This window comes from Dasypus novemcinctus, chromosome 1 (genome assembly GCF_030445035.2).
Source record: "Dasypus novemcinctus isolate mDasNov1 chromosome 1, mDasNov1.1.hap2, whole genome shotgun sequence".
NCBI classification, from domain to species: domain Eukaryota; kingdom Metazoa; phylum Chordata; class Mammalia; order Cingulata; family Dasypodidae; genus Dasypus; species Dasypus novemcinctus.
Genome location: NC_080673.1, coordinates 203672568 through 203685946, shown reverse-complemented (window position 1 = coordinate 203685946; position 13379 = coordinate 203672568). Strand labels below are relative to the sequence as shown.

At 58.3% G+C, this 13379-nt stretch overlaps 1 protein-coding gene across 1 annotated transcript in view; it reads right to left on the bottom strand.

Annotated features, from left to right (window-relative positions):
- Nucleotides 1-13379, bottom strand: part of SORCS2 (sortilin related VPS10 domain containing receptor 2) — a 527745-nt gene that overhangs the window by 428854 nt on the left and 85512 nt on the right.

Here is a 13379-nt window from a genome sequence, read left to right as displayed (position 1 = left end):
GAGAGACGGTATCATCTTGATGATGCCTAGATTCTAGGGATGTTTTTGAAACTTCAACACGGTAAGCTTGTAAGCGAATAAATTCCCAGAGTTCAAGTCCATACATTCTAAGGCGTCTGCTTTTGGCAGCCTAGCAACCTGAAGCAGCCCCCATCTCTGCTTATGCTGTGGGCGTCCAGGGGGAGAAGAGTGCCCTTCTCCCAGGGAGGTGGGGGTCAGAGGTTGCACAGGCGCAGGGAAATGAAAAAAGAGGAGGGGAAGGGAGGGAAAAGGAGACCCCAGAAGTAAGACATGAACGCCAGAGGTTTCCCTGCAAGTAAAAGGAAGTGCGCAAGCCTTGGAAAAGGGCACCCCGAAAGCCTCGGATCTGGTGACAGTCCACGTTCCACATCCCCTGTGTCGTGCCATGCTCTTTCTCTCTGTCCAGATGGCTGGGAGTTCAGGCTACAGTGTGCAGAGCGCCACAATGGAAGGAGTCCAGATCACGCTCACTGCTCAGAGGAGCGCTCCCCAACGCACACAGGAGCAGTTAAGATACCTCGATCTGTTTGTTACAGCAGCTACCATCAGTCGTCCTGACTAATGCATAACGCAACAGCAGTTATAATCCTCTCCATTGAATGAACACTTCCCATGTACTTGCCACTCTCCTTGGTGTGTGTTTTACGCCCATTACTGTACTTGACCCTCACAACAGCATTATGAGGTAGAGACTATTATCTCCACTTGACAAATGGAGAAAATGAGGCCTGGAGAGATTAAGTAGCTCACTCAAGGCCACACTGACTATTTTATTCCACAGTCTGGGTGGGATGAGGGACAGTAGTTGGAGCAGGGAAGCAAGCACAGGAATTTTAGAGTGTAGAATCCCAGGTTTACGAGAACGTCAGGGTCCAGAGACTTGGGGATGGCTGCGGTCCTTCACACTGTCCCCCAAACAGGGCGGTCCCTGCTTGTGACCGAAGCAGCCGAGGTCATAGATTCCCGCGCACCTTGTCAGCTGAGCGCTGCCACCGGGCACCCAGCCCCGTGCTGAGGTCCCAACCAGAGCCCACAAGGCGGGTGCTGGCCTCAGTCCCTTACCCGTAACCCTAGGATCAAAAGGCCTGGGCAACCTAAGAGTTTGGCCCACGTTTGGGGTCCAAACCCAACTGGCAGCAAAATGCAGCACACGCCCTCTCTCCACCCCAAATAGGACAAAACCACAAGGGAAAACATTCCGAGATGTCAACCGCAGTCACCTCTAGGCACGGGGACCCAAGGGTAACGGTTCTTCCTAAGTGTCTGAATTCCCCCTCTCGTGCTGTGGGTGTAGACGATTATCACAATGAGAGGGAAGGTCAGGCATTTTCAAAGTACGCCACTGGGAATGCAAAAACATGGATGAGGGCATCGTGGCGAGTGAAATAAGCCAGACACCAAAGGACAGCTATTGTATGATGTCATTGTTGTAGAACAGTGAGAATCAACAAGAAGAATCTACGCTCTGGGTTACCAGGGATGGCGTGGGGAGAGGGAATGGGAGTTAAGGCTGGACGTGCAGAGGGCCCCTCTCGGGAATGACGGAAAAGTTTTGGCAATGGATGGCGGGGATGGTAGCCCAATTATGAATGCAAGGAACAGCACTGAAATATATATATGTATCTAACTGTGCTAAAAGGAAAAACGTTAGATTGTACATTTTGTAACAGAATAAAATTATTTTTTAAATCCATGGAACTACGCAGTGAACATTAAATGAGACCATGAGTATAGTTAATAGTATAATTATAAAAATGTTCTTTCACCAGTTGTAACAAATGTGCCACACCAATACAAGGGGTTAATGATAGAGTAGAATACGGGAGCCCTGCATTTTAACCTGGATCTCCTCTAATATATGTATTTTTTAAAAGCATGCCACTTGGTCGGGTCTGGGGAGGGGGTTTGAGATCTAGTGCTTATTCCGTGCCGTGGGCCTGGGGTCCTGCGCGTTGTGACCCACTGACGGCTGAGCCTGCAGCCCTTGCAAGAGGCCCCAGGGACCCTCGCCCATCCCAGACCTCCCGGGGTAAGGACCCCCCACATCTGGGCGTGATAGAATTGAGTGGCCTCCCCCGGAGACAGCCGTCAGGTTCCCGGCGGCCCAGAGCCCCCACCCCAGACCTGGGGAGGAGCCACCCCTCCCAGGGTCCGGGGGGGGGGGGCCGGGGGGGGGCCCGGGGCCAACTCTAAGGCCTGCTTCGTCCCTCGCCCTCAGCTAGAGAAGGGGGCACCGGGTGGCAGCAGCAATGAGTGCTCTGAGGGTGGTTTGCCGGCGCAAGCCTGGGCCCCGCAGCCTGGGGGGGGGGCAGCCACCATCTGTCCCCCTGGGGATGTGCAAATAGCCTGTGTTTGTTCTCCACCCCACCCACAGCGCTGCGCACAGCTTTCATCCTCCAGGCGCAGCTGATAAGAGACTCTGAAAAATGCTCCTGCCAGGGAACTCCCCGCAGAGTTCTAATGAAGAGCTTTACATAAATTGTGATATTTTGCTAATGTCCCAGGCCTGGGCCAGCGTCATGGGCAGTGGCTCGCTGGGTCTTTTCGGCAGCGGCTGCTGCTCTGCGCTGTGACCTCAGGGAATTCACCAGACACTTATTAAACCCCAGCTAGTTGTCAGACACCACTCCAGGCGCCGGGGCCGCTCCGTCCCATCAACAAATATTGCTTGAGCGCCCTCCAAGCGCCACTGCAAGGCCAAGGGGAAAGAGAGGCCATCCTTGCCTGCAGGAGCATGAATACAGAGAAGGGATAGCTCAAGAACGGGGCTCAGAGCCATGCACTCTGGAAGGCTTCCTGGAGGACGAAGCACCAGGCTGAATCCCAAAGAAGGAAGAGGCGCGGACCAGACACAGAAGGGACAGGGAAGGCGTTCCGGGAGAGGGACCTGCGCACGCGCGCAGGACGGGGCCTCACCCGACGTCCGAGGATCACAGAGCGTCCCTACATCACTAATCCTGCAAGCACCCAAAAACTGCAGCAGTGCACCCCAGCTCGCACGCGAGCTCCCCGGATGAGCAATGTCCACGTCTGCCTGAGGCTGCACGGCCTGAACAGGGGGCCTTCCACTGTTAGCCCCCCAAACCCCACTTTAGCGCCAAGCCTGCCGGGGAGGACCAACTGGCCAGGAGTCAACCGGAAGACCCCGAGCAGCCCAGGGTGCCATCGAAACCCCGGAGAGGGGAGGACTTCCAGGAGGAGGTGTTCACGGGGCTGGGCGACAGCTGTCACCTGAAAGAAGGGCTCACCCCCGCCACCCCGACTCCTCTCTCTGCCCCCAACCGCCTCCAAGGACAAGTGGCCTCCAACGTAGAAGAAGAACCACAATGAGCTGGGACAATGAGGTCCCCTCATACCTGGGCAGGGCACCTGCCATGCGGGTCCCCCAAAACCCAGGTCCCCGGACCCTGGGACCGTGACCTGATTTGGAAAAGGATCTTTGCAGATGTAATTAGTTAAGGAGGGGGATGAGTCATCCTGGATTAAGGCAGCCGCTAAACCCAGTGACCGGTGTCCTTACAAGAGGAGGAGGGGACGGCCAGGCACAGAGGGGGACACCCCGCGAGGGCGGAGGCAGAGGGGATGTGGCTTCGAGCAGGAGTGCTGGGCCTCCGGACGCTGCCCGGGCAGGGGCCCTGCCCACGCGGGAGCTCAGACCGCGGCCTCAGGCCCGCGAGAGGGTAACGCCGGCGTGGCCTGCGTACATACTCTCCTCCCAACAAGAAGCGATTTTGAAAAACAGCAGAAGAGGCCTCCGTGGCTGGAAGTGTAACCACCTTGAACAAGTCCACTGCACCCCGCGGTCACCACTCCCCAAGCCAGGGGGCCCCGCCCCCACCGCGCCCGCAGCGCTGCGTCACGGCTCCGAGCTGCTCAGGAGCTGGGGGTGTCTGTTTACAACTCTCACCCATTTTTTAAATGGGTTGTCTTTTTATTTTCGAGATATAGGAGTTCTTTATATATGTAGGCTATTAGTCTCCTATCAGGTATATGGTTACCAAATATTTTCTCCCATTGGGTACGTTGTCTGTTGTCCTGGGTGGTGCTGCAGGGACAGATGCTGGACATTGTGTGTCCTGCCATGGCCCACTGGGTGGACTGGGGGAGAGTGTGAACTACAATGTAAACCACTCTCCATGGGGTGCAGCAGTGCTCCAAAATGTGTTCACCAAATGCAGTGAATGTGCCTCAATGATGGAAGAGGTTGTTGCTGTGGGAGGAGTGGGGTGAGGGGGGTAGGGGTATGTGGGGACCTCTTATATTTTTTTAATATAACATTAAAAAAAAAAGAAGCTGGGGTTTCTCTCACTCAAGTGTCAGATTAAAGGCAGTCGGTGCCAGTACTGTGGAATCTTTCTTTAAAAAAAAATTGAACCGACAGTCCAGGGGAGGAGCTCTAAACCTGGAGGCCCGGCTTCTCTCCCGAGGCTGCCGAAAGCCTCCTTCCTCCAGCCCGGCCGTCACGCGAGGCCACGGACGGGGGCGCCTGCCGCGGCCTTGAAACCGCAGCCGGAGAACCCCGTAAGGCAGGCTCGGGTCCCACCGTCCGCCGGCCCGGGCGTCACCCACCTCCACCAGAGGCCCGACCCTGGGACAGGGTCTTCAGGGGAGGAACGGGCTCCACGCCTGACGCTGCCCCTTGCGCCGGCCACGGAGGCCCGAGGGCGAGGCGAGACAAGTGTCCGGAGGGGCGGGGCCCGCTGCCTGGGACCCCAGTCCCCCCGGCACCCCACACGAGGGTCCTGCGGCCAGAGCCTCCTGGCCCGCCCCTTGGACACCCCCACGGTGGGGGGTGTCTCCCCTCTAGAACATTCCCTGTCTCCCACATGCCGGGTCATTCGGGAGATTCGCCCCTGACACCGGGCAGGGCACGAGGCCCCCAGGAGAGCCCAGGCCTGCCTTTGGGGTGTGCACAGAAGGCGGGGTCCAGAGCAGCCCAGGGTGCGGGAAAAACCCACAGGAGAGAGGGGAGGGCTTCCCAGAGGAGGTGCTGCCCGGGCTGGGCAGCAGCCACGAGCGAGAAGGGCTCTGACTCCTCTCTCTGCCTCCACTTGCCAGTCTCTCCTCAACCAAACCGCTTCTCAGCCCCCCAGTTAACCTCCCAAAGCTCACTCAGAACACTCTCCCCTTACAACCTTCTACAGCTCCCGCTGCCCGACGAGCACCGCCCAGTCTCATCAGTGCGGGGCTCAAGGCCCCTCCCGGTCAGCAGCTCCGTGCAGGCCACTCTGCTCTGGTCAGCGCAGGCCCAGGACCACAGGCAGCCCCCGAGGCACTGTGGGAGAACGCTGGGCGGGAAGGCGAGAGACAGGGGCTCGGGTCCCGGCTCCGTCGCGGTCTTTTGCAGTCGCCCAGGCCTGTGCCCACCACCAGCAAGAGGCCCCCCTGGGACCAGCCCGCCCCAGGCCAGGCGTGCCCGCCGCCAGGACCCTGGAGCCCCGGCCTGGGAAGGCAGCGGGCACGCCAAGCTCCGGGCCTCGGCCCCCGGCAGGACACGTCCTTTCTCCGCCCGCCCCCTCGGCTGCCCGTGGTGCCCGCTGGGCAGAATGGACGGGCTCCCTGGCCTGTCCCCGGGGCCCTCGCACAACGGGTTTTAGGGGTCAAACAGCTCAGTCCCCCTCTCTCCGGCGGCATCTCCGGCCACTGAGGAGGGCCAACAGAGCAGCATGTCCCAGGTCCTGGAACAGGGTGGGTCCTGGAAGTGCCCCCCACACTGCACCGCGGCCCCTGCCCACAGCCTTGAGCCAGGGTCCCAGCTCAGTGGCCGGGACCACACGGCAGCCTCAGAACCACGCCCTAGCGGGGTCTCTCACCTGCCCGCGGCTTTAGCAGCCAGCAGCTCCGTGCTCCTGGCACCCTGGACCCCACCGCCTGAGCCAGGCGCAAAGAGAAAGGGATTGGACTCAGGCTTGGAATGCTCTGGAAGGTCCGATCCTCTGCGAGGAGGGAAATACGGAGTGGCTCCACCAGGGTTCAGCCCCACCCTTAATACAGCCCTCTCCCTCCTACCCCCCCCCAGCAAAACCCCCTCCCCAGCCAAGCACCCGGGACCTCCCCTGGCGCCAGCTGCGTCCACCTGGCCTCGCCAGCTGTCACTGATTTGGAGGGCCGAGAGCAAAACCCGAGGAAGGCGTTGGGAAGGAAGGGCCGCTGGGGCAGCCTCGGCTCCCAGGGAGGACAGCCGGGCGCTTGGCGGAAGATTAGAATCCCCCAGGACCGCGTGGGGCCCGAGCCGGAGAGGAGAGGACGTGGGGGCCCCGGGCTGGGTGGGCCCAATCCTGGCCCCGGAACACGTGCCCGTGGCCTTACTCGCAAAAGGTCTCTGAAGAGGTAATCAGCTGAGGATGTTGAGATGAGGAGAGGGTCCCGGGGACCCTAAATCCAATGGCAGGTGTCCTTGGAAGAGGAGGGGGAGCAGGTAAGCACAGGTAGACCAGAGCGCTGCGTCCAGGCGCCAAGGAGGCTGGACGGGGCTGGGAAGGAGCGCCCGCCCTCTGACTTCCGGTCTCCAGGACCGGGAGGCAGTGCCTTCTGCCGTTTCTAGCTACCAAGCCTACAGTTATTTGTACAGAAGCCTCGGGAAACTAATACAGACGGGAAACAGGAGTCCAAGGTTCTAGCACCTTCTCTGCCACCAACTTGCTGTGTGATCTCATGAGGCCTGGCGCTCCCTGGCAACGTGTGGGCAGGGAGGCATGGCCCCCTCGGGCCTCCCAGCTCTGAAAACTCGCCTCCCGGAGCACCAGGTGAACCCAGCAGCCTCCATGCGGGCGTCAACATGGAGCTCCTCCCACACGCCATTCAACGCCAAAGAACGGGGTTCCCGTGGGTGGCGGGTCGAATCGCGTCCCCCCAAATTCACCTCCACCCAGAACGTCAGGCTGTGACCTGGTTTGGAAATTGGCCCTTTGCAGTTGTAACTAGTTCAGGAGCTCAAGAGGAAACCGTGCTGGAGGCGGGCACCTGCGTCCAATGACCGGGCTCCTTATGAAAAGAGAGGGTCACGGAGAGGCAGAGAAGACGGCCCCGTGATGACGGACGCGGAGACGGAGGGACGCGGCCACAAGCCAAGAAGCACAAGGATGGCCGCCGCCGGAATCTGGGAAGAAGCGGGAACAGATTTGCCTCTGGAAGCAGCTGGCCCTGCTGACGCCTCGGCCCAGCAGCGCGAATAAAGTTCTGCCATGAGAAGACCCCAGCTGTCAGCCCCAGGAAATGAGGACACTGTTGAGCAAATGACCGACACATCCCGAGCACCTGCCGAGCACAGCCCCGGCACTGAGCACGGTCGTGCCTTAAATCGTTGTCATCCTCAGGGCACAACCGCCCCCGTTTTACAGGTATGGAAACCGAGGCTCAGGATGGAGTCGCTCGAGGTCACGCAGCAGTTGACATCGTGACTGTGTGACCCCAAGCCCAAGCCCCTCGTCTTCTCACTACGGCCTCTGTAAAAAGAAACAATTTTATGGGACAAGTGGAGCTCCATCTTGGGTCGGAACCCTCTCCTGCCTTGCCCCAGTTGGAAAATAGCTGGGGAAGGTGACCCTGTGTGGGGTCGAGAGGCCACTGTCCCGGCCCCGTCCTGAGGCTCCTCACAGGTCACCCTGCCATTGAGCCAGGCCATCGTTTGATTTTGAGATGACACAAAATCACACACCTCAGGGTCCCCTCAAGTTAGACACTCAGCAATGCAATGTATCACCCACCTCTGGGTGATTCCCAGCAGGGGACCCTACACACCCAGGTTCCTGCTGATGAAGGAGATCCAAAGTTTGAAGGACTGCCTCACTTCGTCAGCAAAGCCCTTCTAAGGCTCCCCAGTACCAACAGGAGAAGCTGAACCCCTTCCCAGCGCTCCACGTGCCAGCCTCTCCCACCTGCTCTCACCATCACTCTCACCCTGGGTGCCCCAGCCAGAATGAATCCCCCCCAACTCCTGAGCGTGCCTGACCAAAAGGGGGCATCAATCACCGATACTCACCAAAACTTCAAAAACCACCTTGGACTTGATGCAAACTCACGGGGGCAGGCAAAGGATGCTACTTTGCAAAGCCCAAATGAAATGACCTAGAGTAGAGTCACCTTCCCTGGAGCAAACTCCCAAGAGACTTGTCATTCAGGAGGTGAGAAGCTTGGATTGTCATTCCAGCACTTCCACTGGTCACCCACCATCAAAGGACTCGAAGAAATGAGTCTCTGTGGCACAACTCAACACACCCTCCATTCATGCATTCATCCCACAAACATTTGCTGAGGACCTACAGGGTGCCACCAGTTTGCCCCACCACCCCTTCCAGGTAGCACTCCATTCTCTGCACCACTGTACAGTGAAACTCTGGAAAGAACCATCTATGCTGTCGCCTCTACTTACTACATCTCTTGTTGACCCCACAATCGCCAACCTTTATTCCTCCATCACCAAGACCTCTGTCACCGACCTCACCCTGTGCCATCACCAAGACCTCCAGCGCTGACCTCATGCTATGCCATCACCAAGACTTCCATCACCAACCTTGCTCTCCTCCATCACCAAGACCTCCATCACCGACGTCACAGTATGCCATCACCAAGACCTCTATCTCCAGCCTTGCTCTCCTCCATCACCAAGACCTGCATCACCGACCTCACCCTATGGCATCACCAACACCTCCATCACCAACCGCACGCTATGCCATCACCAAGACCTCCATTGCCAACTTCACGCTATGCCGTCACCAAAACCTCCATCGTTGACCTTGCACTCCATCACCAAGACCCCTGTGTCACCAAGGCCGATGTCCAGGTCTCAGGCCTGCTCCACTTGACCTATCACAGCACTGACCCAGCTGGTCCCTCCCACCTTCTTACAACTCTTTCTTCACTTGACCTCTGGCTCTCGATGCACCTCCCGTCTGCCCCAGTGTTCCTTTCACCCGCCTTTGCTGTCTCCTCCTCCCCTCCTCAATTTCTAAGCGTTCGAGAGGCCTGGGGGTACTCTCCGCTGTCCACACTAGCTCCCTGGCTGGCCCCAACCAGTCTCAAGGCCTCAGATCCTAATGCACACGTGACTCAAAACTGGGATCTCAACCCAACCTCTCTCCTGGACCAGCTCGTCCTCCCAGCCCTGCAGGCATCCCGACGTAAGTTGCAAACTCAACACGGCGAAACCTCCCGTGGTCCTCGCCATCTGCTCGCCGTCCCACTGTTCAGCCAAAACCCCAGCATCTCCCTTCAGGCTTCCTTCCCGCTCGTCCCCACGACCCGTCCACCGAGTCCTTCGCACAAAATGAAGCCCGCCGTTCCCGCCATCCCGGCTGCTTCTGCCTCGGCTCTCCCGAAACAGCAGCACCAGCCGCCCGGCCGCCCGCCTTCCCGCCTGCTCCCCGGAGCCCGTGGGCCTCGCGGCGGACGCAGGCGGCGATTTGAACACGTCGCTTGCGGAGCACCATTCTCCAGCTCTAGATGCTCGCTGGCTCCCCACAGCAAAGCCTCCAGGTCTGCCAATGCCCCTCGAGGTTCCTCCCTGGCCCCCCTCCAGCCCTCGGGCCCCCGCTGCCCCACCCAGGCAGGCCTCCCTTCCCCTACGCAACGAGCTCCCGGCGTCTTCCCGGACTCGCCCCCTCATCCTCTGCTCGGTCACCTCCCCTCCGAGCGCTCGGCCTCAGCAGCCCCACACCCCACCCTGCCTTCCTGTTCCCCAGAGGACTCAACCTGCCCTGCACCCCGGCACTTGTTTATTATCCAGCCCCCAAAGAGCACACGAACCCCAAAGAGGCAGGGGCCTGGGCTTGTCATCACAGCATCCCAGAGCGGAGCCTGCCCTCAGCGGGCACTCAGCAATGTCTATCGAGTAGATTAATGAATGAGTGGATTAATTAGTCAATCAACCAACTAATTCTTACCTAGACCTTCCACCTCAGATGCTCAAACCCTCCCTTCTCCCTATCAGGGGGAGGCACGCTCGGTGCTGTTTGCTGGTGAAGGTGCTGCCAGCAGAGCTGGGAGTTGGGAGAGGGACCCCAGGACCACACCCACCTGGGGTGACCCCAGCTCCACCACCTGCCACTGGTCGCTTAGAACCAGGCCACTGGGGGTGACCCAGCTCCACCACCTGCCCTTAGAACCAGGCCACCTGGGGTGAACACAGTGCCACCACCTGCCCCGAGAACCAGGCCACCTGGAGGTGACCCCAGCTCCACCACCTGCCACTGGTCGCTTAGAACCAGGCCACTGGGGTGACCCCAGCTCCACCACCTGCCACTGGTCGCTTAGAACCAGGCCACTGGGGTGACCCCAATGCCACCAGCTGCTGCCAGATGAGCCGGGGAGAAGGACCATTTCACTCTCCCAGCCCCATTTCTTCACCTTAGGGACCCAGCACCCCTCCAACTGGTGGTATTACGTCACTAAAGTAACTCTCACCCCTTCGGAGACCAGGCCCGCTGTCCTTAGCCAGGAGCCCCTGCTCAGGCTCACCACGTGGTTGGTGGAGAAATTAAGATTCTCAAATTTTGGCTGCTTTGGTGATCCTTAAATATACAGCCACATCCTAAGTCAAAACTGTACAAGGTAGAAAACAATTCAGTAACAAAGTGAGTTAATTTATACTGTTATCCAATTTTTTTGCATTCAGAATTAACAGGGTATTATATAGGCTTTTACATTCAAACTTTCCCCAAACATCCTAGTCTGATCTACTTTTTAAAGGGGGGTAGAGAAGGAGATCCTGCCTTAAAAACATGTCCACAAATCTAAGCCCCCTCTTGATGTAGAGGGAGACTGACATAACCATCCCAGGTCCACAGGATGGAGGAATAGAGTATGGATTAGAGTGGACTTACTGGTGTTCTGCTGGGGAACTACTGTGATTAGTAAGGGAAGAAACTGTAGTAGTGATGTGGAGAGGGTGCCCATGGTGGCTGCTGATGGTCGGGAGAGGGAAGAAGAGATATGATGTGGGGGCATTTTCAGGACTTGGAGTTGTCCTGGGTGGTGCTGCAGGGACAGATGCTGTGTGTTGTGTGTCCTGCCGTGGCCCACTGGGTGGACTGGGGGAGAGTGTGGACTACAATGTGGACCACTGCCCATGGGGTGCAGTGGTGCTCCAGAGTGTATTCACCAGGTGCAATGGATGTGCCACAATGATGGAAGAGGTTGTTGATGTGGGGGGGGCGGGTATAGGAGGACCTCACATTTTTTAATGTAACACTTAAAAGAAAATAAAGAAGAAGAAAAAAAACAAAAACAAAAAACCACGTCCACAGGTTTGGTGAACTTCTAAGGCCTCCACAAAGCACTCTGATACGTGACCATCCGAGCACGCCTTGGGAGGGGCCTCGGCTTCCGAGGTGCTAAATGCCACAGCAGGGTGGCGTAACAGCAGGAATCGACTGGCTCACGGGCCCAGAGGCCAGCAGGACGCCTCCTCCCAGGGCCCGTACCCTCAATCTTTGGGGTCCCTTGTCCTTTCCTCCCATGGCCATGCACATGGAGGCATCTCCTCCTTTCTCTCCCAGCTCCTGGCTTCTCTCTCCACGCCCTGTGTCCCTTTCTCATCGGGACCTTGGCCCTGCTGGATTCAGGCCCCCCCCCGCCCCAGTCTGGGCTCAGCGACTAAGGCCACAAAGGCCCTACTTACAAATGGTCCACCCCCCAGGACCAGGGCTTGGCCCTGCGCACGCCACCCGTGGGAGGTGAGATTCTACCCACGGGGGCCCGAGATCCCGCCCGCCGGAGCAGCCGCTGCCGCAGCCTGGGCCGTCTCCATCTCCAGGACCGCCAGCCAGGCCTGGGGAGGGCCTCGAGACGGCCCGGGCCGGCACACGGGAAGGGCTTGGGGGGGAGCAGGCACGGAGGGAAGGGGGCCCGGACCCAGCGCCTTGGCCTCTCGGGAGCCCCCAGCCCAGCGTGCGGGGGGTGCCGCCACGGGCAGGGACACTGAGTCACAGCGGTTCCTCGAAGGGGAGGCCCCTCCATACGAGTTTCTGGCATAAAAGGGAGCCAAGAAGGAGCCAGCTGACCCCACCCCACCACCCCTCAGCAGGCGGCACGGAGAGCCTCCACGGCCATGCTGGGATTCACCCGTGATGCTCATCCCGGAGGGAGGGGACAAGAGGGGACAGGAAGGAGAAGGGGACAACTGCGGCCAACACCCGCCCCCTGCGGCCACTGCCCGTCCACACAGGCGGCTCGATGGAGGCTCGCAGATGCCCCGGGTTTGGAGGAACGGGTCGCCGGTGGAACGAGCATGCTGGGCAGTGGCTTTGTGACGACTGGGGGCCAGGAGGGCTCTTGCTGGGCCCTAGAATGAGAGCGAGAAGACCAGAACTGCCCACAGCCCGAGGCCCGGGAAAGAGCCCCCAGTCAACAGCGCCGAGTTCAGCCCTTTGAGAGTCCAATGTCTGGAGGCAGCAGATGCCCAAAACCCAAAAAGGGGGCTCCAGGGACAGGAGAGAGGTTTGCCAATGTGGCAGCCCGCACTTGGCCGACAAGCAGAGGCAGGGGATATGCTGCCGCCGGAGATAATGAAGGATTCCTGGCAGCAACGGCAGCCCATCTCAAGAGCAGGGCGCAGCCTGCCACCAGGCTCCCCCCCTCCTGCTCCGATCCCATCAGCGAGACTGACAAGGAAAAATGGTTTTGTGCAGCACGTCTGCCACCGAAGGTCTCCAGTTGTTTGATGCTGTGTTTTTACCAGGCTTCTCCTTTCACAAGACTGAATTTCAAACGTGCTGAGTTATTCCGCACAGGGCACATTTCTTTGAGCAAACTTGCATTGGTGGTGTAGCAGGGTCGTTATATATTTTACACCAAACTAATTAAGTTGTCCCACCAGGCACTTGGGGAGACAGGAAGAAGGACCTCAATTATTTATTCACACCTTAATTCCTTTGGGCGGCTCTCGTCCGATGCCTGCCACGTGCTCGCTAATCCTTCCTATTAGGTGCTCCCAGATACCAGGTGCTGAGCACACCATCCACTCCTCCCTACAATCTACATGTTATATTCTGGCCCCCTCCCCAGGTTACAAAAGGGGAAACTGAGGCACACAGCAGGTAAGTAACTTAAGGCTGAATGGCTCCCAGGCCCTGCCCTCCTCACCCTCTGCTTTCCAATAACCCTTTCCCGCATCTTACCGCGTCAAAGCAGGATCCACACATCACGTCTAAACCCTGGCTAGAATTACAAGTGGTGTTTCATCCCAGTTAGGACAAATGCAAGACAACGAGCAGAAGATGAAAGCATCATTCCGCTTTCAGAAGTAAAAGAGAAGAGCTCCACAAAGGCCTCCCCTGTCACAGCTGAAATAAGAATTAAAAAACGCTCTTGCATATAAATTCTGGAAATGTCAACCTCAGTTTCAAAATCCTGGAATTTTT